This window comes from Cupressus sempervirens, chromosome 7 (genome assembly GCF_028749045.1).
Source record: "Cupressus sempervirens isolate cs-2001-9-10 chromosome 7, ASM2874904v1, whole genome shotgun sequence".
NCBI lineage: Eukaryota > Viridiplantae > Streptophyta > Pinopsida > Cupressales > Cupressaceae > Cupressus > Cupressus sempervirens.
The window spans coordinates 662058033-662081518 of NC_143124.1; positions in this window are offsets into that span (position 1 = coordinate 662058033).

A 23486-nucleotide genomic window follows, 5' to 3' on the forward strand; every position below is an offset into this window, starting at 1 on the left:
ATATTAGCAAAACATTGAAAATTGGTAGTGGTACTCTAAGGAGAGCCATGGTAAGGCATGAACTAGGGGAAGATCCAACAAAAAATGAGTTATGGACATTTTGTGATAGACTACCACAAAATGATAAAGAAATTAGTGAAGCTTTGAAATCATTGATTGAAGATTTTTGGACAAGTAACACATGTGTTTCCCCTAATCAAAGAGATGTTGTAAGAAGGAGGATTGGTATCTAAGATCGTGATCCACATGTGAAACATTTTTTGGACTCAACTCAAACACAATTTTTTGCAAAATTTATTGGTATGTATCCTCAAATTTGAATAAATCAAAGAATTTTTGAGATGGGTAAACCTTTTTATGTGTAGATAAATCACATGTGCACAACTTTTTGTTGTAGGATACATATTGAACTTGCTAACCATTTTGATGTTTTTAGGCATATATGTGTATTTTGGCATTCTAAGTTCATTTTGCAGGATTGTGACATGAATGAGGCACCTAGATCTTCAAGGGAATTCATATCCAAAATTTTATCTGAAATAGGGGATGATCAAAAATTTTACAAGACATCATGCTTAGATGGTACATGATTATTTTGTGGTTCTTTGCGGGTTTTATCAACTTGTGAACACATGAATAGTACACATGCAATTGGAAATGAAATAGTAGATTATGGATATAAGATAGTGACATACACTCTAAAAGATGGGAAACAAGTTAAGAGATGTAATTTAGTCATTGAAAATATTTCAGTGTATGAGTTCATGAAGATTTTTCATGAGAATATAATTTATGAGTATGCAAGGCATACACACAGAGCTCAATGGCTAGATTTGCAATTCAAGTTGTGCAAGGATACATTCCACTAGATACCATTGTTTTGGTTGTAGATTCCATAGAGAAATACATACTACAACCACAAAATTAGGTGCAAGAAAAGTATTATACTTCTTAATAGGTTTCCATATTTCTTCACATAACATTCATGCATTCACCTACAAGTATAGAGGATGACAGGAAGATATTGAGGGAGTACCATTTTTACATCAACAATGATTGATCACATTCTACAGAGTTTGTATATGGTTGTTTTCAACTATTTTATGGAGATTTGACTAATAGGGGCATACCATATCACTAGAAAATTATTTGGTTAGATAATTGCACATCTCAATTCAAGAATGCACAGATGTTCTATTGGTTGAGCAAGATGCACAGGTTGTCTAGAATTCAATATATGTGGAATTTCACAAAGGTTGATCATGGAAAGGGAGAGAACAATGGTGTAGGCACATGCATCAAAAGAGCCTTATCTCATGAAGAATTAAATTACAAAGATCATGGAGCAACATTGATAGATGCAAAATCCATCATCCAGTGGTGTAATGTTATAATGTGTCTAGGTAAAGAAAGTGAATCTACAGTACATAGATTTTTTCAATTGATAGATATCTTGGCCAAACTTTATTAGAATGAATTCCCAAACAATAACTATAATGGGGGGTGGGGCAATAGGGTGTGGGCCTTCCTATTCTCAACTAGATTAGTGCCCTTAGGGGCCCTTTCCCCTTTCCACCATAGAATAGTAGGGCAATAATAGAATAATGGGCTCTACCCTTTAGAATAGTAGACCCCATACTATACCTAACCTAAAATTATAGGGCTAGGGCTAGGTCATATCCCTAACCCTAGCACTAGCCCTATAATTTTATGTAGGTTAGGTATGGTCTGCCCCCATACCCACCATACCATAAAATTATAGGGGTAGGGGCCATAAAATGGCTAGGGAACTATGGCCCATAAAATTATAGGCCTTTAAAATATAGGATATTCCCTTCCCTTAAAATATAGGGGAGGGGCCCTATTATTTTTAGGTATGAATACTAACATTGCATCATATGAGGATTATTGCACACTAAAAGGATCAAGTGAGTTGCACTCTTTTAGAAGCTCTGATGCAGGTTCATGGAGTACCCACACATGAAAAATGGAATGCTTTTGTCCATCATGTGCAAAGGAAAATTGGGATGAGTGTGAGTTGACTAAATGGGTGGACAAATGGGATATATGGGCTTTGGACCCAATTGACACCTATCGTCCCCCATAAGCACTAGAAATGGTAAAGATGGATTCATCCATTGACTTTGACCACTTGTTTGATCTAGTGCAACCTGGTAATATATATATATATATATATATCTGTAAATTCAATATGTAACTTTATAACTTTTACCTAATTATTTGTTGAATTAATGACCGCATTTTGTACCTTTATTACTGCAGGACATGTTTTTGCTTTTACTAGAACCAAAGACAATGAAGAAGGGACCAATTATTATTTGTGTTGTTATGTCCAAGCCAAAAAAAATTGAATCACTCGGTTACAAATGGTGAAGGTTTAGAGTACCATATAGGTGTGGTGATTATAACCAATACATGGCTTAGACGATATTTTATGAAGAACCCTAACTTGTGGTTGTTCGAGGATTGGCAAAAAGAGAGGAAGATTCTTCATTATTCAAACCTTTTTGTCATGTCAAATGTCCACTTGATAAAATATGGTGGAACACCACATAATAAGACTCTTTGGAAGGTTTGTGATTTAGACCACGAGGCAATACTTGAGACATTAAAATGTAAAGTAGATCCAACTGGTTCATTAGATTGAATATAATTACAAAAACATGGACCTCTCTCACTTTTTGTGATGTAGAGTGCACAAGTAAATACTCAAGACTAATTGGAAACTATAAAATTACTTATTCCCAAACACTCAGCCCTTCACCAAGTCCCAAACTCTTGTGATTCACCAAACAACATGCTACAAAAGGTCAAATCCCTCAAGGCACTTGACCTAGGGCTTGGTTGGATAAATCACAAAACACATCCTCTAGTTTTGGAACCCTGGAATCTTCAATAGGACCCTACTAACTACCATTTCCCAAGTGGCCATAAAATTCCAACTAGGGAGATTGTAGTTAGAGGCCCATCTTTGTTGAATCCACCAAAATGTTGTCCTAAAAAAATTGCTTCACTAAAAATGCAATAACTTGAACTAGAAGAACTTAGAAAGATGAAACTGAAATAAAATGAAAAACAATCCAAAGATATATCTCAAAAATCCATCAAATCTAGTTTGAAAATTTGTACACTATGGGCATCATCCAAAAAATAGAGAAAATGACTCTAAAACAAAATTTTATTCTTTGTAAATTCTTCCATTCCATACATTAATGCACCTTGACCTCACAAATGAGTTATTTATCTCTCCTATGTCTTCTTCAATGGTTACAACCAAGATTTGAATGGTTATAACCCACTTTCCACTAAGTTGCATTTTTGAGCAACTTTTACAATTTTTCAACTATGCAACTTTGCACAAAAAGTGCATTTTTTTAATTTTTCACTTTGACTCCACTTCTAGGACTTGGAAAAGGTTCCAAAATTATCTAAAACCAACAAAAAAATCCTAATCCTAGGATTTCTTGACCAAAAACATTAAGAAAAAACACAAATTTGTGAGCAACTTTTGCTTATAAATTGCATAAAGTTTCGTAGACATACAAAATGGTATCTTGCATTGACAAACATGGAGTTTTAATCCAAGGTTAGGAACCTTAATTAGAGTCTTGGAGGCTAATATTGGTGAGAAGATCAAGCAAACAAGAACCATTGGATGATTCAAGGTTAGAAACCTTAATTAGAAGCGGTTAATTGACAAATTCCTAGACCCTCTACATCACTTTTTCACCCAACCAAAAAACTATAAAATCTCCATCCTTCTCACAAGGTTTTTTATGTAGTGGACAAGTGTGATGGGGCCCAACCAAGTTCACAATGTAAAAATGTGTAAGGGAAAGGCAATGTTCCCCAAACCCACAAAACAACAACTATCCTTTCTACAACTCCAACACCCTCCCAAAAGCTATGGTGGATTAATTTCACCTATATAAGATGGATTCAAGATATTTCAAGTGGTTTTAGACCCTCAACCCAATCCTAGCACTCAAATTCCCCAAAATTTCCTAGTAGGCCTAATTGCCCCCAACTAGGTCTCCAACAAGAAAGATGTTTAGTTTTATCCTAAAATCTCCAAAGGATTTCTAAAATTAAATAGGTTTTCAAATACCCATTTAAACCTTCTTTAACATATCTCAACCTCAGTTTAGGTTATTTTGGGCCAACAAACAAATCCTCTAACTAGGCACCCTTTTCAAGCATAAAATAGGGTGGTTTTCCAAAGCAACTAGCTTATGCCCTTTCTTCCAATGCTCAAGACTATAAAAATTCTACTCAAATGGAACCAATCAAAGGAATATCAGTTCAATTGGATGCTCCAGCCTCTACATGTAAGAAACCCCCAAATTGGTCTCTTATAAACCCTCAAACCTAGGGCTTTCTCAATGTATGACTTCCAAAACCAACTTCAATCAATTGAAGATTGATCCACCATCTCCAAGGCATATGTATTCATAATCTATCATAAAATACCCCTATCCAATGGATAGATCTCATGTTACTACTCCTTAGGCATGCATTTCATGCACCTACAACCACCTAAACTCCATTATAGGCCTCCAACCATGAAACCTCCTATCCAAAAATTATTAGAAGGATTATTTAAATATTAATATAGTTTCATTTCATGGGAATGATATTCCTACATCCATGTAATGACCAATTGCTCCCTAAGTGCCCAAAACTTGCAAAATTTGATAAAAAGTTGCTTGCAATCAACACTTTTGGCAAAATGGATTCCTACTTGTCTTAATTCCCCTTCAGACCTCAAAAATGAATTATTTATCCATCCTATGCCTATTCCAATGGTTACAAATACTATTTGAATAGTTATAACTCCTTTCCAACCAAGTTGCATTTTTTAGCAACTTTTACAACTTTACAATTTTGCACAAACAGTGTAACTCTTGCAAAGTTCACTAGATTTCACTTCTAGGACTTGGAAAAAGTTCCAAATTATTCAAAAACAATTAAAAACACCTAATCCTAGGCTATCTTGACCAAAAACTCAAAAAGACCAAATTTTGTCTAATTAGCAACTTTTGCTGATATCTTGTACAAAGTGTCCTAGGCATACATATCTTGCACATATCTCTCTAACCGTTCTTCATGAAATAAAACTATCCACTATATTAGCTCTAAGTGACTAGGTAAACCTATTCCTAATTTCATCCCATCCCATTGACTACTTGAACATTCTCAAGCATGCTGAACAAAATTGACCCTAAGAGTCACTAAATGTCATAGGGAAAGGACCTTTGACGAGGCACATCTTGGAGCTCATGTGAGGTATGGATGCAATTATGGGTGCTATAGGATCATGTTGTCAATACCTACAATAACCTCTCCCTCTTTTTGGAGATTGGACTTTATTTTGACTTCGAGGCCCCATCTTGGGTGATGTTGAAACTTGTAGTGTTGGCTAGTACAAAGTCGCCAACTAGTGAATCTCTTAAGCATTTGTAATGAGATTGAATTTTCTACTCTATTAGATCCAAGTGGCCAAGTAAACCCTAGTCCTAAGCTTGTGCCATATTTTTGAGCACTCAAACAGTCTCGGGCACGCTGAACAAAATTGGCCCTAAGAGCACTAAATGCCATAGGACAAAAATCTTTGACGGGGCATATCTCAAAGCTCGTGCAAGGTATGGATATAATTCCAAGCGCTATAGGATCATTTTATCAACACCTAAAATAACTTCTCTTTCTTTTTTGAGATTGGATTTTTCTTTGAGTTTGCAGCCCCACCTCGTGTCATGTTGAAACTTGTAGTGTTGGCTAGTACAAAGTCGTCAACTAGTGAATCTCTCTAACCATTCATCATGGGATCAAACTATCTACTATGTTAGCTCTGAGTGGCTAGGTAAACCTTAGTACCAATCTTGTCCCATCCCATTAACTGTTTGAACACTCTTGGGCATGCCGAACAAAATTGGCCCTAAGAATCACTAAATGCCATAGGACAATGATCTTTGACAGAGCATATCTCAAAGCTCATGCGAGGTATGGATGAAATTCCAGGTGCTATAAGATTATGTTGTTAATAGCTACAATAACCTTTCTCTTTTTGGAGATTGGATTCTATTTTGATTTTACGGCCCCATCTCGGGTGATGCTAAAACTTGTAGTGTTGGCCAATACAAAGTTGCCAACTGGTGAATCTCTCTAACTATTTGTTGTGTGATCAAACTATCTACTTTGTTATCTTTGAGTGGTCAAGTAAACCCTAGTCCCAAGTTTGTTCCATCTTGTTGACTGCTTGAACATTTTTAGGCACACCAAATGGAATTGACCCTAAGAGTCACTAAGTGTCATAGGGAAGAGATATTTGACTAGGCATATCTTAGAGCTTGTGCAAGGTATGGATGCAATTCCAAGTCATACAAGATCATGTTTTCAACATCTACAATAACCACTCTTACTTTTTGGAGATTGGGTTTCATTTTAATTTTGTGGCCCCATCTCAGGTGATGCTAAAACTTGTAGTGTTGGCCAATACAAAGTCACCAACTGGTGAATCTCTCTAAACATTCGTCGTGGGATTGAATTGTCTTCTCTATGAACTTTGAGTGGTTGGGTAAACCCTAGTTCCAAGATTTTCCCATCTCGTTGACCACTTGAACATTCTCAGGCATACCAAATGGAATTGATCCTAAGAGTCACTAAATGTCATAGGGAAACAATCTTTGACGGGGCATATCTTTGAGCTCATACGAGGTATGGATGCAATCCTAGGTGCTACAAGATTGTGTTGTTGACACCTATAATAACCTCCGTGTTACATCCCAAATTTTGACATAATTTTAAATTTATTTATAGCCATTAGATTGAATGGATTTTCTTTCATAATCATGTGAAGAGGATGGTTAAATATATCCATTGTATTCATTATGTTAACTATTTATTGAAGATGGTTGTTATCCATTAATTGTCATGTGATGATTAGCAATTTCTTGAATTTAGAATTATGGTTAATAATTAAATTATTTATCTATATTAAATGTTATTTTGGAATTATTATGGAACTTGTTATTATCGTGGAAATATTGTATGGGTAATTGTAGGAGAAGATGAAAGGGAGAAGCATTGTTAAATGAGATCAATGGAATTGGATACTAGCTTAGACTAATTATTAGGTTGATAGGTATGACCTTTAATTGCCTTGCTAAGGACCTAGTGACTTGAACAACAAGATACAATCAATGAACCTGCATGAGCTATTAAATAAACATTTAAAACATTAATTATTTTAATTAAAAATAATATGTATCTCAAATGATTTTTGATTAATTTTTCCACCACATCATTATAATGTATACCTATGTACGTGTACATAGATATAGGAATAAAAGTGACACCATAATATTATTTTAATAATTAATATGATGCCACCTCATAAGTACTTCTACATGCAAGTAGATAGATATATATTATAATTAATCTTGATTTATAACCTTCGAATCTTTTTTTCCATATTTATTCAATTTCTTGCTAAAACTTGAAATGCACATTTGGCATATTTTTGGCGATCAAGAGCCAAGTCTCTTCTTGGTAAGTTATAGTTTCTTGGAAGCCAAAGAGACTTCAAATACCTTTTTATTTTGAGCCGAGAGAGATCATGAGCATAAGAACATATCACTCGACTTCCTTCATATCACCCGACTTCTCTCATATCACCCGACCTCAGTTTCATAACACCTAATACCTCTATAGATATCACATGATATATTTGCAGTTTACCTCTTGATAATCAATGCATATTCTTTCCATGGTTTTCCTTCTATATTGATAATTTGTTGAAGATGTGATTGATAATCACATTGGGACTAAGCTTAAAGATTTCTTCCATGAAGAGTGGGCTGATTGATAACATCCAGAAAGACTCCATTTTATTTCCAAAATTTTCCAAGTTATGTGGTTGTCCATATTCCAAGTATTGCAATGTGTTTTATTATCAGATATTACTGCATTCTGATTATAATAGAAGTATGATACAATTTCAAATTATGTTGCAAATCATCTTTCCTTAAATATCATCAATTAGAGCCTCTCTAGGATAGAGGTATTTATGATGAATAAAATCCAAGTATCCATGACATGATATCATATTTTATTTATACCATTGAAAGTCAAACTCAAATGATATTTATTATGCAAGTCTTAAAGATCACATTTCTCAGAATCACAGATTGTGATAAATTGAAAACATATAATATTCTTATATTAGTTGAGGATCAACAAACAAAGTCATTTGCTCTAAGATTCAAGCACCTGAGACTCACCGGTTGTATAGCCATGGAAAAGGTGAAGAGGTGAGATGAATCTACAATAACATGGAAATAAAAGTTAGACATGACATAACAATTTTCAATTAATTTTATTTAATATCTCATGCTTGTTTATACTATTGTTCCCTTGTTGTCAAGTTGAGCAGTGGTGATTGGGTCATTGAACTCATCAGAAAACCTTGGCCAAGGTCATTAAAGGAATTTTTTCCTTCTATAATCACTTGATGTCAATATAGCTAGTTATTCAGACGTGTTCGTCCATAACTATGCAAACATTCTAAACACTAGAATGCTCAGGTGGCTGGACTAAAAGTATTCTAAGCCTGATCCCAAGGTAGGGAGGGTCTTTATATTCAATAGATTGTGTGGAGATAAATATGGTTTGAGGTTGGGAGGTTAAGCCATAGTCAATGCTTCTCCTCTTGCCGAAAGTTGAGGTTTGCACAACCAATTAAAGACTTAGCAAATACTTCTTGTATGTTCTTTCTTTTTCATGTTATGCATTTACTTTACTTATATGCATGGAAAGATAGTAAATTGTTATTTCAGTTATTACATTTGATCATTGTTATAGTTATTTCAATTGATCATTGTTATAATTATTTTAGTTGAGCTTTGTTATCTTAGCTAATTGTTGGTAGTTAAAGTAGTTAATGTCTCATGAAAAGGAATTCAATATATTTGTTCAATAAATAGTTGAGGAAAACTCTTTCTAGATCACCTCTATTTTCTTATGAAAATATGTTTGTTACACTTTCTCTCTTTGGAGATTGGATTTCATTTTGATTTTGCAGGCCCATCTTGAATGATGTTGAAACTTGTAATGTTGGCCAGTACAAAGTCACCAATTGGTGAATATTTTTAACCATTCATCGTGGGATCAAATTGTCTACTTCATTAGCTCTAAGTGGTTGGATAAACTTTAGTCCCAAGATTTTCCTATCTCATTGACCGCTCAAACATTCTCAAGAACATCAAATGAAATTGACCTTAAGAGTCACTAAATGTCATAGGGAAAAAAAAATTTGACTAGGAATATCTCAGAGATAGTGTGAGGCATGGATGCAATTATGGGTTCTACGGGATCATGTTGTGAACACCAACAATAACATCTCTCTCTTTTTAGATATTGGATTACATTTTGATTTTGTGGCCCCATCTTGGGTGACGTTGAAACTTGTAGTGTTAGCCAGTACAAAGTCACCAATTGATGAATCTCTCTAACTATTTCTCATGGGATCAAACAGTCTTTTCTATTAGCTCCTAGTGGCCAGGTAAACCCAAGTCCCAAGCTCTTCCCATCTTGTTGACCACTTAAAAATTCTTGGGCATGTCAAATGGAATTGACCCTAAGAGTCACTAAATGTCGTACGGTAGTGATATTTGATGGGGCATATATCAAAGCTCATGCAAGGTATGGATGCAATTCTAGGTGCTACAAGATCATTTCTCGATACCTACAATAACCTCTCTATCTTTTCGGAGATTGGATTCTATTTTGATTTTGCGGCCCCATCTCAGGTGATGTTGAAACTTGTAGTATTGGCTAGTACAAAGTCACCAACTGGTGAATCTCTCTAACCATTCATCATGGGACCAAACTGTCTTCTCTATTAGCTCTGAGTGGCCAAGTAAACCCTAGTCCTAAGCTCTTCTTGTCACACTGACTTCTCGAATGTTCTTGGGTACACCAAACGTAATTGACTATAAGAGTCACTAAATATTATGTGTCAATACTTAGAAGAATGAAAAAGATACAAGAAGTTGAACACTTAAAGGAAATTTCAATGAAGCAAAAGGTATTGTAAAAACATAAACTAACTTAATTCAAGGTAAAACTTCAACATTCAATCCATTATCTCAAACTTGCTTTCCAAAATCCAAAAATTGTTAAAGGAAATGTAAGAAAACATTTGTATTCAAATTCAAGAATGAACTCTTCCAACATCCAACCAATAGATTTATCTTCTTCTAGGTCTTATAGCACCTCCCAAGGCATGCATTTAGTTAAACCAACCATCTTGCCTTTCTTCTTGAATGGAACCAAACAGATTTAATAAATCTATTTAGACATAATGTGACCCCCTGGTAACCAATATGCCTCTTTTTGTACCCTAGACCCATTTGAGCAACTTCTTGACAACTTAGCAACTTTTGGCATTTCAAATCCTGATCAATCAACATTACATTTTAAGAGTTCCAAACACTTGAAAAAGATGCAAAATCACTATTTAGGACCTAGTTGGGTCATATCCCACTTACCAATGACTTGTATAGACTTTGACCCACTTTGACCACCTAGTGTCCCCCCAATGTTTATTAGCTTTCACATACCTAAACAAGGCTTAGTCAAACCAACTTGATCTAAGCACACCAACACCACCTTGACTTGGCTAGAGTTACAAAGAGCCTCAAAGAAACAACAATACAAAAAATGTCAAAACAAGAGTTGTTAGGTGCCCTACAACAAGATAATGATAGGCAAAAGATATCCAAGAAAAAATGCAACAACTATAGCTATAGGAATCATAAGAAGAGCATATATAATGTGTTTCTATGAATGAAGCTCTCTTGAAGAGATGGATAGGTAGGCAATATCGATGTCAAATTTCATGAATAAATTAAAAAAAATATTTCAAGTCTTCCCATACTCTGAATATAAAGCATATATAAAGTCTTGACATGTTTATAATGACACTAAGATTCAAGCTTAGACATTTACAAAATGTATCCAACTCAAGAGTCAAACTTCAATGTTAATTGTATAACAGTAATAAGAATTCAAGTTTCATTGTCTCATCTCAACAAAAACTCTAAATAGGTTGCTCATAATCAAAAGTGCTCATAACTTGTACAATTTAAATACAAATTAATATCATAGCCTTATTCACATGTCAAAAGATACTATCAAAGCTTATCATAATGATTCCTACCATTATTTTGGATGCAAATTACATTAAAATGAAATACATGAAATACTTAAAACATAAACAAGAAAAACAAGATATATATTATGATAACCAATAATGCCATACATGAAAAAACCAATGCATCAAATTTGTAAGTCTAATAATGTCATGCATCAAATATATTTCATATATCATATGTAAAATATCATATATACATCAAATGTATGTCGAATATGTCGACTAACATAAAATCCAAGATATATGTCTACTAATTTCTATACATGTGTCCACACCTATATCTTCTCCTTCACATGAGGGGAAGGAAACAAATCCCTAGAGGTCTTTGGTCATTGCATGGAGAGAGATGATGTGGATGATGGGGTTTTTGTCACACGCTCGCTTGTCCTCTTGTTTAGGTTCCTCTCTAACTAGAGTTGATACAAACAAAGTATATATGAATCATTAATTATTATACATTAAAATCAAATATATGTACACAAAATTAATTATTTTCTTATCATCATCAAATAGTCACTCTATACATCCACCTCAAAAGCTCGCAAATGATCAGAAGTAACAAGGCCCTACAACAATTCAATCAATATAATCACTCAATGATACTTATTAATAACATTTGAAATTTCAATACTAATTATTATAAATAACAACTAAAAATATGAAAACTCTTTCATACCTTGGTCAATGGCTCTAAAATAGCCATCGCAGCAACAACTCCACAATTGATGGACTGGAAAAGATGAGGAGTCTCAAACGTCAACAAATGTAAATCATATAATACAATTTACATGTTTTTTATATAATATAATATAATCAAATGAATTAAATTAATATAAAACAAATGCACCTCTACAAAGCTCATATCATGCCTAGGCTCTGAGTAGAGAACTAATACACATGGATAAAAAAATTGTCAATCCTTCATATGATTACTTAATAAATATATGTATTAATTTAAATTATTAAATCGACACATACTTGTCGACTCGTCAATAGAACATAAAAAGGGTTGAGGAATCTGTACTAGGGCCATCAACACTCTTACCCTAAATTTTGAACATTGTCAAGACATGCTAACTATTTAGTCATTCATTGTACATACAAAATGTGATCAAATTGGTTTATTATAATTGTAATTTACCTTTGTGTCAGTGCTAAATGTATCACTAAGTAACTCATCAGTGACTAGCCCATCATCCATAGTGTCTCCAATGTGACTACCAAATATGCATAAGGATCCACATGACATACACATGTGACCACAATGCGAAGAAGGCTCCTCCTCAACTAATGAACTGGCTTAATGAATGAGGGTATGTGTCAAAGCATTAATAGTCCCTAGAGTACTAGTCTCTACATGTTCCTTCACAACTAAATGAATAATGATATTCTCACCCTATGACTTGAAAAAAGGTGCCCTAACTACATTAGGGTCATGATGTACCTGTGGCCTCTCAAAGGACGACCCCTCACCTCTACCCTAAGAATCTAACATGTCAAAATAATTTGGGATCTCCTTGAGGATAAATTCACAAGATAATTTCTTTAAGAAATAAATTAGAACCTCATGATTATTGCAAGGAGGGGCATCAAAGACCATTCACCATCTATCCCAAAAGTTATTTCTAATATCATCATGTATGCAGTAGTGGATGGGGAACCTTTTAGTTGTATGTTTAATAGTGTCTTGTTCTCCTATCTTTTTAAACAATGCACATATGTTAACTTTCACTATGTCCTTTTTTCTTACATATTTATAGGATAATTTGTTTTCATGATATCTTCTTTGTTCTTCTCCCTTAACACACCAAATATCCAACTGACCACTAACAAAAGCTACATGCTCATAATGGACTTAAGGGAGGATACCAATTGTGCTCTCATAGGATTATTTTTCCCACAAGATTTGAACCTACCAATGATTGCTTCTAATTCATTTTCCTTCTTTCTATTTCATTCATTATATTGTCTTGGGTTCCAAGAGGAGGTTTTTCAATCGGTGGAGGTTACAGAAGTTCTTGCTCTTCCTCATGAGGGTTTTCATTTTGATCTTGTGGAGGGTTTTCATTTTGATTTTTTTCATTAGGTTGGGGATTTGATGGTTGATTATTCACATTTTCTAGTAAGAAACCAATTTCATTTTAAATAAATAAATAAAATTAAAGAAAACCATTACAAAACCATTAAAAACAATGCTAAAACATTAAAAATAATGCAAAAACAAGAGTAGAAAACATACTTGATGATCCCAATCTTGATCTCCGGTGATGAGGAGGCATTTTGAGGAGAGTGAGAAACTTCTTCAACTTCTACAAAATGTGTGCATGCTATTGAGGGAAAAGAAGGCACCAATAGGCCACGGGTTTTTAGCTCCTATATAAGTTTTTTTTAAAGCACATGGGCGCTTTTAAAATTTTCAAAATTTTAGTTGTGTGTCATCATTTTGGCACCACAACTTGGTTCATTTGCCCTATGTTAAAAGTGAAGAATTCAAGAAGATCATTGACTCTGTGCTTAACTCTATCAAGCAAGTTTTCTACAATCTTTTGTTGCAAATTAGATATAGATTCCCTCTAGAGGAACTTCTCGAAGAAATGGACCTATTATATTTCCAAAATATTGGTATATAAATTATTTGAGTGATTTTCGAAGAAGGATGACAACTTTGATTAAGCAGTTTTACAAAACTAAAGTAATTAATGGAGTATCTATAAATGGAATTATAGATGAATCTCAACTGAGAGATCAATCATATTCTTTTGCAAACATAATGAGGAAACAATATGATCTTATGGAGAATCCAAATGAAGAGGGAGTGGTAGCAAAGCTTTGGAAAAACCTTGGTAAGAGAAATTAGTTGAGAGATTCAATACCAGAGTATTTCAATATTATTAATTTATTTTTGACAATGATATTGGGTTTAGTGGAGAATGAGAGATTTTTTAGTACTTTGGGCTTCTTGAAGTCAAAGGTTAGAAACAAATTAGACAAAAAATTGAAATTTTTTTTAGGCCCTATAATTCTAGGTATGAGGTAGATAGTTTCCCTTATGATAGTGCTCTCAGCATTTAGAGAAACAAATGTCAAAGAAGAGGGATGACCAACATTTAAAACCCAAGTAGCAGTGATAGTGGTGGTGGTGGTGGTAGTGGTAGTGGCGGTGGCAGTGGCAGTGGCGGTGGCAGTGGCAGTGACGGTGGCAGTGGGTCATGTCCTGATATTGGAAGAAATGACAATGAAGTTGACTCATGCATACTGAAAATGAATCTAATGAAATCAAAATGAACAATCAAATGTTATATGTGATAAATGAAGATTTTGATGATAGTGATGTTGAGCCGGTTCAGATGGAGTGGCAACTATAGTAGCTTCTCAACTTCAAGTTCTAACTTCTCTATGAGTCAAGTAGTAGGCTAGTAGCTTTGGTCTTACCAATTTCAATTCAAATTAATTTATGTTCTCTAGTCTTACTAATTAATGTTGAGTTATAGTGGTTGTTGAGGTGCAATCATTATTGAGTTCCTATATATGTTGAGTTGTCCAATGTTGGTCGAGTGTTCCTTCATATACCGAGTGAACCTGATGTTTGGTGATGCTTGGTTCCCTCTTTAACAAATTTTTTCAGTGATTGGTTCCTAGTATGAGCTGACTTATATAATTAATTTGGATCATGAATTTAATGTAAGGATCTTGTCTTGGGATGTGTGAAAAGCATTTTAAGGTTGACTTTCTATTATGTAATGATCTAGAATCTTTTGTAAGCCATTTTGGCAAGAATAAATAGGGGTATTTTGGTTTAGGTTAGGTATCACTCAGAGATGCTTAGAGGGAGAGTGTGAAGTAGAAGAGTTGGAAGTTCAAATTAAGGACATGTGAAAATTCTAAGTCTAGAATTTGGTAAATATTATTGGCCCTAACTAGGAAGGCCGTACAGCCAGACATGTATATGGATAAATTAAACATAGTACAACTATAAGAAAGATGAAGACATTTAGGTTCACAAGTTACTTGTGCTACCAAAGCATCACCCAATATTTGAGACTAAGAAAAACAAGCTTGATATTGAGGTCTATAAGTTTGATGAGAAAACCTAGAAGAAATTAGAGGCTCCAAGTCTAGTTTATGAGTGGACACATAAGATGAGGATGAATGGTAATAATAATAACTACAACCATTTTGTAGACTTATTTTTGGTACCTATTTACCAAAGCACTTCGATGCCTAGATTTCCTATGTCTTGTAAATATTATATTCAAATGGGAAGTCAAATTCAATTGGCTAACTGGTTCTTCATGGAAGACTACACTATGTTAAGGTTTTACGGTTCAATGGTTGAACTGTGCAAACTTCCAATGATTTATACAAAAAAGGTTTTTGCAATAGAATATATACAGAAAATGGAAAGTGCAAATGAACCTTTCAATGGACAGAAAAAGAAAATGATATTTCCTTCCTTACCTTTCGCAATTGGAGGCTTCACATTTGAGAGAAAGGCTTTCAAAGTGGCAAATGAATTGGTAAATTTTCTTAACTTTGATTTTGTCAGTCACTAGAATTATGATCCATTGAACATAATAAAAACAAGACTTATTGCTAATGGGAACTTTGCAAGAAAATATCAACATCAAGAGATGCCATTGATATAAAAGTTTAAAAACATGGATTCATGGGATGAGGTTAAGAAAGAGATGGAGAAACATACAACAAAGAATAATATTTCAATGCAAGAACTGTCTTCCCAAATTACAACATTGCACATATCAGAGTCACACAAATCAAATCCTCTGACATACTTAAATTTCTACAAGAAAGTATCTCAACCTTCTTAGAATTCTATGGCAAAAACAATTAAAGAGGTGTGCAGATCTGAATTATGGTCTCAAACCAAGATGACTGATTTTTGAAAAATGAAGCAAAATTTGTGTGAACCAAAAACCTCAACATCTTTTGAGTAAATTGAGGAGGATGAAATTTTTAGAAATTATTGGAATAAAGAGCATCCATCTGTAGTATATTAATTTGGCACTTGTAGTGATAGTGATAGTGAAAGACAAGAGGACCTCGACTCTGATGAAGACATTCAAGGTAATCAGGATCTTGGGTCAACCAATCATATGTTAAACTTCAAATGAGTAATTATATTTTAAAAACATATAGTAAAGGGGAAAGTATAATACAAAACATGGGTTATGCAAGTATAGGGCCCATTGGTGCAAGTGGTGAAGGGATTTGGAATCCAATTCCAATACCAAACCCACCCAAAAGTAGAAGTAAACTTGTCATCGGACTCTCTAATAAGATTGAAGATGATTCATCTAGAAAAGGAAAAAACATTGTACTTTTGCTTCTGAAGGTCATCCCAAGACAAAATTTGTTAAATCTTCAAATCCAGTTGTAGTTGATCCCACTGGCACTAGCACTAATACTAGCATAGGTGAATCTTGTACAAAAAAGAAAAAAAGTTATGAAAATTACAATTCAAGAAATGTCAATGGTTACTTCACCAATGTATGCACCAGTAGCTTCTGGACAAAACCCTAAAAATAATCCTAAAACACCAAGATTTGGAACAGGTCATCTTCAAATTGTTGGAAATCCTCAAAATACAATTGTAGGTGGAGTAAGTGTAATTGGAGTTGGAGGAGAATACAACAATATAATTGATAATTCACCTTTCAAACACTCAATTGTGTCAGCAAACCCATATTTTAGTTTAAATGACTTTGCAAAAGAAATAAGCAAATTATAAAGTCTTTGAAAAGTGATGTAGTTGTTGAACATAAGGGATCTAGTAATAGAGTATTTCCAGCATATGATCTAAACACTGAAATGATGAACTTCATGAATATTAATCCACTAGAAAATCTAATAAATTGTAACGATGTACAAGTTACCAATCTTCAAATGGATTTCTCAAAAGTGAAAAATATTGACAAAATCAATTTATCAAAAGAGAGCAATAGAATGGTCTACTCTACACTTATGAAAGGAGAAAGGGAAAACAAAAGGCTTACAAAGAAAATAGAAAATTTATAAGAAAACCTTGATAATGCGAAGGTCAAGGAGAAAGCAACAAACAATATGTTCAAATAATTGTAAAAGAGGATAAAAAATTCTTCTTCTATAGAGGCAATTGTCCAACAAGAAAAGATGAACGAACAATTGAAATATCTGACTAAAGAACTAGATGAGTGCAAAAAAATATTTGAGAATGAAAAAGGCTCTACTGAATAGATGTTCAAGTATGTAGAGAGTAATGAACAGGTAAACAATAAATTGAAAACTGACCCAAACTCTGTTGTCAAGGAAAGTAATAATTTGAAGATTGAATTGGAGAATGAAAAGAAAAAGTACTCCTCTACTAAAATTACAATCCATAATTTGAAGATGGCATTGGAGAATGAAAATAAAAATGAGGAGTCTAATGCAAGGATACTTCATAATTTTTAGAAGGAATTGGGGAATGAGAAGAAAAAAGAGGAGTCTAGTGCAAACACAATCCACAATTTGAAGAAGAAATTGGAGAATATGAAGAAAGAAGAGGATTCAACTACAAAGACAATCCTTTAATTGAAGAAGGAATTGGAGAATGCAAAGACAGTGGAGTCTAGTGCAAATACAGATAGTAACACAATCCACTATATGAAGAAGGAATTAGAGAATGCAAAGAAAAAAGAGGAGTCAACTGCAAAGAAAATCTTTGATTTGAAGAAGGAATTTGAGAATGTGAAGAAAGAGGAGTCTACTCATACTGCAAACACACTCTATGATTTGAAAAAGGAATTGGACAAAGCAAAGAAAAAGGAGGAGTCTACTGCAAAGACAATCCATGATCTTAAAAGGGAACTCGAGGATGAGAAGAAAAAATAGGTAACTACTGCAAAGAAAATTCAAAATTTGAAGAAGGAATTGTAGGATAAGAGGAAGATAGAAACTAATCGACAAGGGAGAGTAGAGGAGATAAGGAAAAGGAGTGAAATGGAGATGTCTAAAATGAAGAAAAAGATGCAGAATGCAATTGCACAAAATATAACTACATCTTCTAAAGAACATCATGTCAAGGATACTATAATAAACATGGTTAAGCTTATCAAACAAGAAAATTGGGAGAAACTAATGTAGAACAATGATAGCTTGTTTGAATGGCTTGATTTAAATAGCAATATTAGAGATGTCTTTGAAAATATTAAAAAAATGTTGACGATAAAAAAGTATCTTCACTACTTTCTTAGAAAATATTGCAAAACAAATTTTGAATAAAGTACAGAGATCTAGTGATAGGGATTTGGCAAACCAAGGAGTAAACAACCGTTGTGATGCCTTTGTAATGACCTTAGATGTCTATCAAAATTGTGAAAAATTAATGGAAACAGATGAAGCTCTGAAATTTGCTTTTAGAGACTTGATGAAGATGAATCACAACATACTTCACTTTCTAAGTGTTGGATTACCAAATCCAATTGACTCAGTCGAAAAATTTATTGGAAAAGAAGATTACATGAACCAATTGCACAACATCATGAACTCTTATTTGGGAAACTTTCTTGAGGAAATCACTCCAAAAAGAATTTCAAGTTGCATCAAACCACTGTCAACAATGAATGTAGTTATAGATAAATTCCTCGATTCATATGAAAATATCTCTTTGAAGTATTTACTGTTGACAAGGTTACAACTATTTGTGTACAACATAAAAAAATAGAGCTTCCAAATGATGCAAAATGAAGCATCCTAAAGAACATCATTGGAGTTTGGGCCATCTACTCAATCGGTTAGTGTCAGTCATAGCACTAATAAGTAACAACTTAGTAAGTGGTAGTAGTATAATAATTTTGTTACGTGTTGATCTTTAATTTCAAATTTTGGATTTAATTTCAACTATGTTTAATGTTTTTTTAATAGGAATCAAGAACCAGCATATCAAGATAGCTGGAAAGGCAAACCTACTAGTACTACGCAGAGTAGATGGAAACAATTTCCCTACTCCTACTTGAGAAAATTGTACAATTGACAATGTGGCAATGTGATTATACACACATAATCTAGTACTAATATGATTATATATACAATTACAAACCAACCTACAACTATTGTTTCTCCCTTGTATCCTTAAAAGGGAATTTAGGGTCATTTGACATTGACTCATTTGCAAAGGGTTTTAATATTCTACTTCTCTAGGCTCTATATTTGTATAATTTTTTGTAATTGTTAAATGTATTATGTTACACACTCATTTATAAATTATAATATAATTTTTTATAAAGAAAGTATATTATGTAAAATGCATTATGTCTCAATTTCTAAAAAATCTAGAGTCAATGAAAATCTAAAAATGTATAAAAACTAGAATGAATGAAAATCTCAAGTTCAACATATATAAAAACTAGAATTAATGAAAATCTCAATATTCGTAGACTCTAAAAGTAAATACTAGTTTTAGTGAAAATCTCAACATGTTTAAGCTATTTTTAAGCATCTATAATAGGACAGTGAATGAAGGGTATAAATCAACTTCTACAAACATAATTAACTAGTAGATAGAGTCTTAGACATTCCTCTTGAGTGTTTTTGTTTATAATTGCCTTTCTATTTTCATCATAATTCTGAGTGTATAGCATTACAATTTTAGGGCAAAGGAATACTTCAGGTATAGTGAGGTTTGTGAATCCACTAACCAAAGTAGTTAGTTTATTTGTATGTATGCCAATACTTTTGTTATATTTAAAATAATTTTTCCCCTTTTGTGGATATTTCCACTTATTAAACAATGAATGTCTAATTCCCATGATTCCCAAATCTCCATGGATAATAGGATAAAAAAATATCATGACATTCATCAGTCAAAGCCAGGGTTTGTAGCACTTGCTTGAGTTCAATAATGTCTTTCTTTTCCTTTTTTCTTGTACTCGTGCTAGAGGTTTTTTACTTTGTTTTGCCCATGCCTCCTACTAGTTATTACACAAAATTCTTCTTCAATCTCTAATTTAAAAAATTGTAAAGTATAAACCTAAGATAGTAAGATTTATATAGTTGCAACTACACTACAAAAAAAAAATTAAATTTTAAATACCCAGGATCAAGATTTGAGATTCAATAATACTGGTGCTAACAGATACTCAAATAATTGTTGATGTTCTATGATACTCAAGTTTCAGACTTTCAGTCTTCAAAACAAGAATCAGAATTTAGTCACAGTCTTTGAAAAGATAATTTTTGAAAACCCAACAGTATCGAACTCTCGAGAACTCTGAACTTGATAGTCTAAAAACATAAAAGTTAAACGTTAATAGTTAAAATGTAAGTAATTTATGGTTCAAATTATTATGCTCTATACAATACAACATGTAAATATCGTCAATAATGTACATAATTATAATAATAAAAAGTAATAATTAATTAAATTATACATTTGAATTTTGAAATTTTAAATAAATTAAATAATAAAAATCAAACTTAATAATCGACAGCCCCCACGACCCCACCTGATATGATTCATTGATTTTCAGGTCGATATGTGAAATGTTATCATTGTTGACAAGAGTCATCCAAAATCGTAACACTTGTCACGGATACGTGTCCTTGACACCTGTCATGATTTTGGATGTTTCTTGACAACAACAATAGCATTCTCAAAATTTACCCAAAATTCATCTCGGGTTGTTGATCTTTCTTTTACTTAACAGTCAGGATTAACTAATAAACAAGACTAAACATAATAACTGAGTCCTAACACTTAATCGAGTATTGCAATGATTGGACATGTGTCACGATTCTAGATGAATCTAGGCACATGGGAAAATATTCCCCAAATCAATCTGAAATTTATCTCGGGCCATCGATCTTTCTTTTAATCAATGGTTGGACATAACTATAAGAAAGAATCTTGGACTACATTTGTCCCAATTTCAAGTAGAAATAGAATTTGACTTAGATCTTTTCAAATTTGGCCTGAAATAGAAGTCATGGCCATTGATCTATCATTAAACCTTTCGCATAACAAATATTACTAATTTAAATTATAATTTATCTTATTATTGCTGAAAGAAAATTTAAATTTAAATCACAAAGTGTTGTAACCAATTGCACACATTTTAACTAAATGATTTAGTTAAAACATACAAATTATTTAAATTTATTGACAATTTCCAAAATCCCTGATTTGGATTAGAATAAAATTAGATATGTTAAATTAATGAAACATCAAATTTTCAAAAATATAAAATTATAATTTATAAATTGTAATCATTCATCGATCAATAATTGCTTGATAATGATAACTTAATTTAATAATCGTAGCAATTTTACTTAATTAAAATTAACTTAGATTATAATCAATATTTGCTAAATTGCTTCATCTTGATAATGATAACTTAATTTAAATTTAAATAACTGTGGCATTCTTTATTTAATTCAAAATACGATAAAAATTTAAAAATATTATGATGATCATAATATTTTAAAAAATTTATATTTGAAAATAAGAAGTAATGAATTAAAAAGATATAATTTGAACTTTTTATTTTCAAATCAAATTTTAATATTATTTGTACAATTTCAATTGCATGATTGGGAATCATGATTCATGAAATATGGACATTTATATATAAGTTATAATTTGAACCTTTTTTTTTCAAATCAAATTTTAATATTATTTATACAATTTAAATTGCATGATTAGGAATCAAGATTCATGATTCATGAATCATGATGTTTCATGTATCATAAGTTTAACTTTAACAAACTATTTTTTATTTATTTAATATTTTTAAATGAATTAATAATAGTTAAAACTATTATAACTATTAACTTGCATGGTCATGGTCCCTACGTTCATATATTATCAAAATTTACAAGTTTTGAAATTTAAAGGACATGCATATACATATTACAATTACAAATTTACATTGGATGATTTTCAATTGAATAATTTTTTATTATAAATCATTAATCAAACAAGAAACCATAAAGGGATTGTTGAAACCTTTTTTGTTTCTAACTTTGTAACAACTAATTTTATATATTAGAGTCACAAACTAACATTTGAACAATGCATTGAGAAGCCAAAAATAGAGTCACAGATAGGAACAATGATTTAAGAAGCAAAAAACTATTATTTTCATTTATTATATTTGAGATTGTACAATGTACAAATTCATAGCATAGATATTCAAAATAGCTAATTAATAAGCCTGATTTTACTATTTTGTAATTTACATTCAAGGAATCAAAGGCAAGGCCCAATCCAAAGTAACTAATTATCATTTTTATCAAAAAATTAAAATTAAAAATATTTTTTCGCCCAAAGGGCAAGGATCAAGGAACAGGCAATAGGGAACATGAAGCATTAATAGGCAGAGGGCTTGAAGCCTTCAATCAAAAAATTCCTTCCACAAAAAATCCCTCCCGAACCATGCTCACTTCTGATGGTGAGTCAATTAGCATCCATACATGTCGAGCAAGAAGGGATGCTTCTATACAATGCTTCCTATGCTTTTCTCCCAACACTTGTTTACTACGTATGCAAAAGGGATGTCAATGCTCAGCCCCAATACCTGCTCAGCCAATACAAGAATTTTGAGGTCGTCTTCTAAAAATGTTTTCTTAAAAATGTTACGTAGAAACATCAAAATGTCTACTTGATTGCCTCCAAGGTCGAGAAGAGATGCGAGGAAGTGAGAGGTAATATCTATGGACACGCGATACCTCTTCTCATTTCTTAAAAATTCATGGTCGAGGACCATGAACAAAGCATAGTGGATAAAAGGACCTGTGGCATCTTCCTTACAAACTATGGCTCAGACATCCTTAGGTATCATGCCCAAAAAGTGCTTTTGTAGACCCATTGTGGTGTATTTCAATTGAATTGGTATATCCATGACAATTACAAACCTAAGATTCTAAGAAACTCTACAGACTAAGAAACTCTGCAAACTGAATTGAGAATTTGAGAAATGATAGTGAAAAATGAATGAAAAAGACTCTTTAATAGAAGTTGCATTAAATTAGTCGGCATTTGCAATCTTTCATAACTTTTGTTTTTGTATTCCTATTAATTTGCAAGTGTAGGAAATTTACTTGCATTAATGTCAAACAATCAGAGTACCTACCAAGCTTGTTGTAAATGGAATGTAATAATTGTAACTATTAGTACCACATTTATGATTTTAATCTTGATATGATGTTCGCTACATTCCAGTTAATGGTTTCCATGTAAAAATTTCCATGTGTCTCCGTTCCGGAGAATTCATGTGGC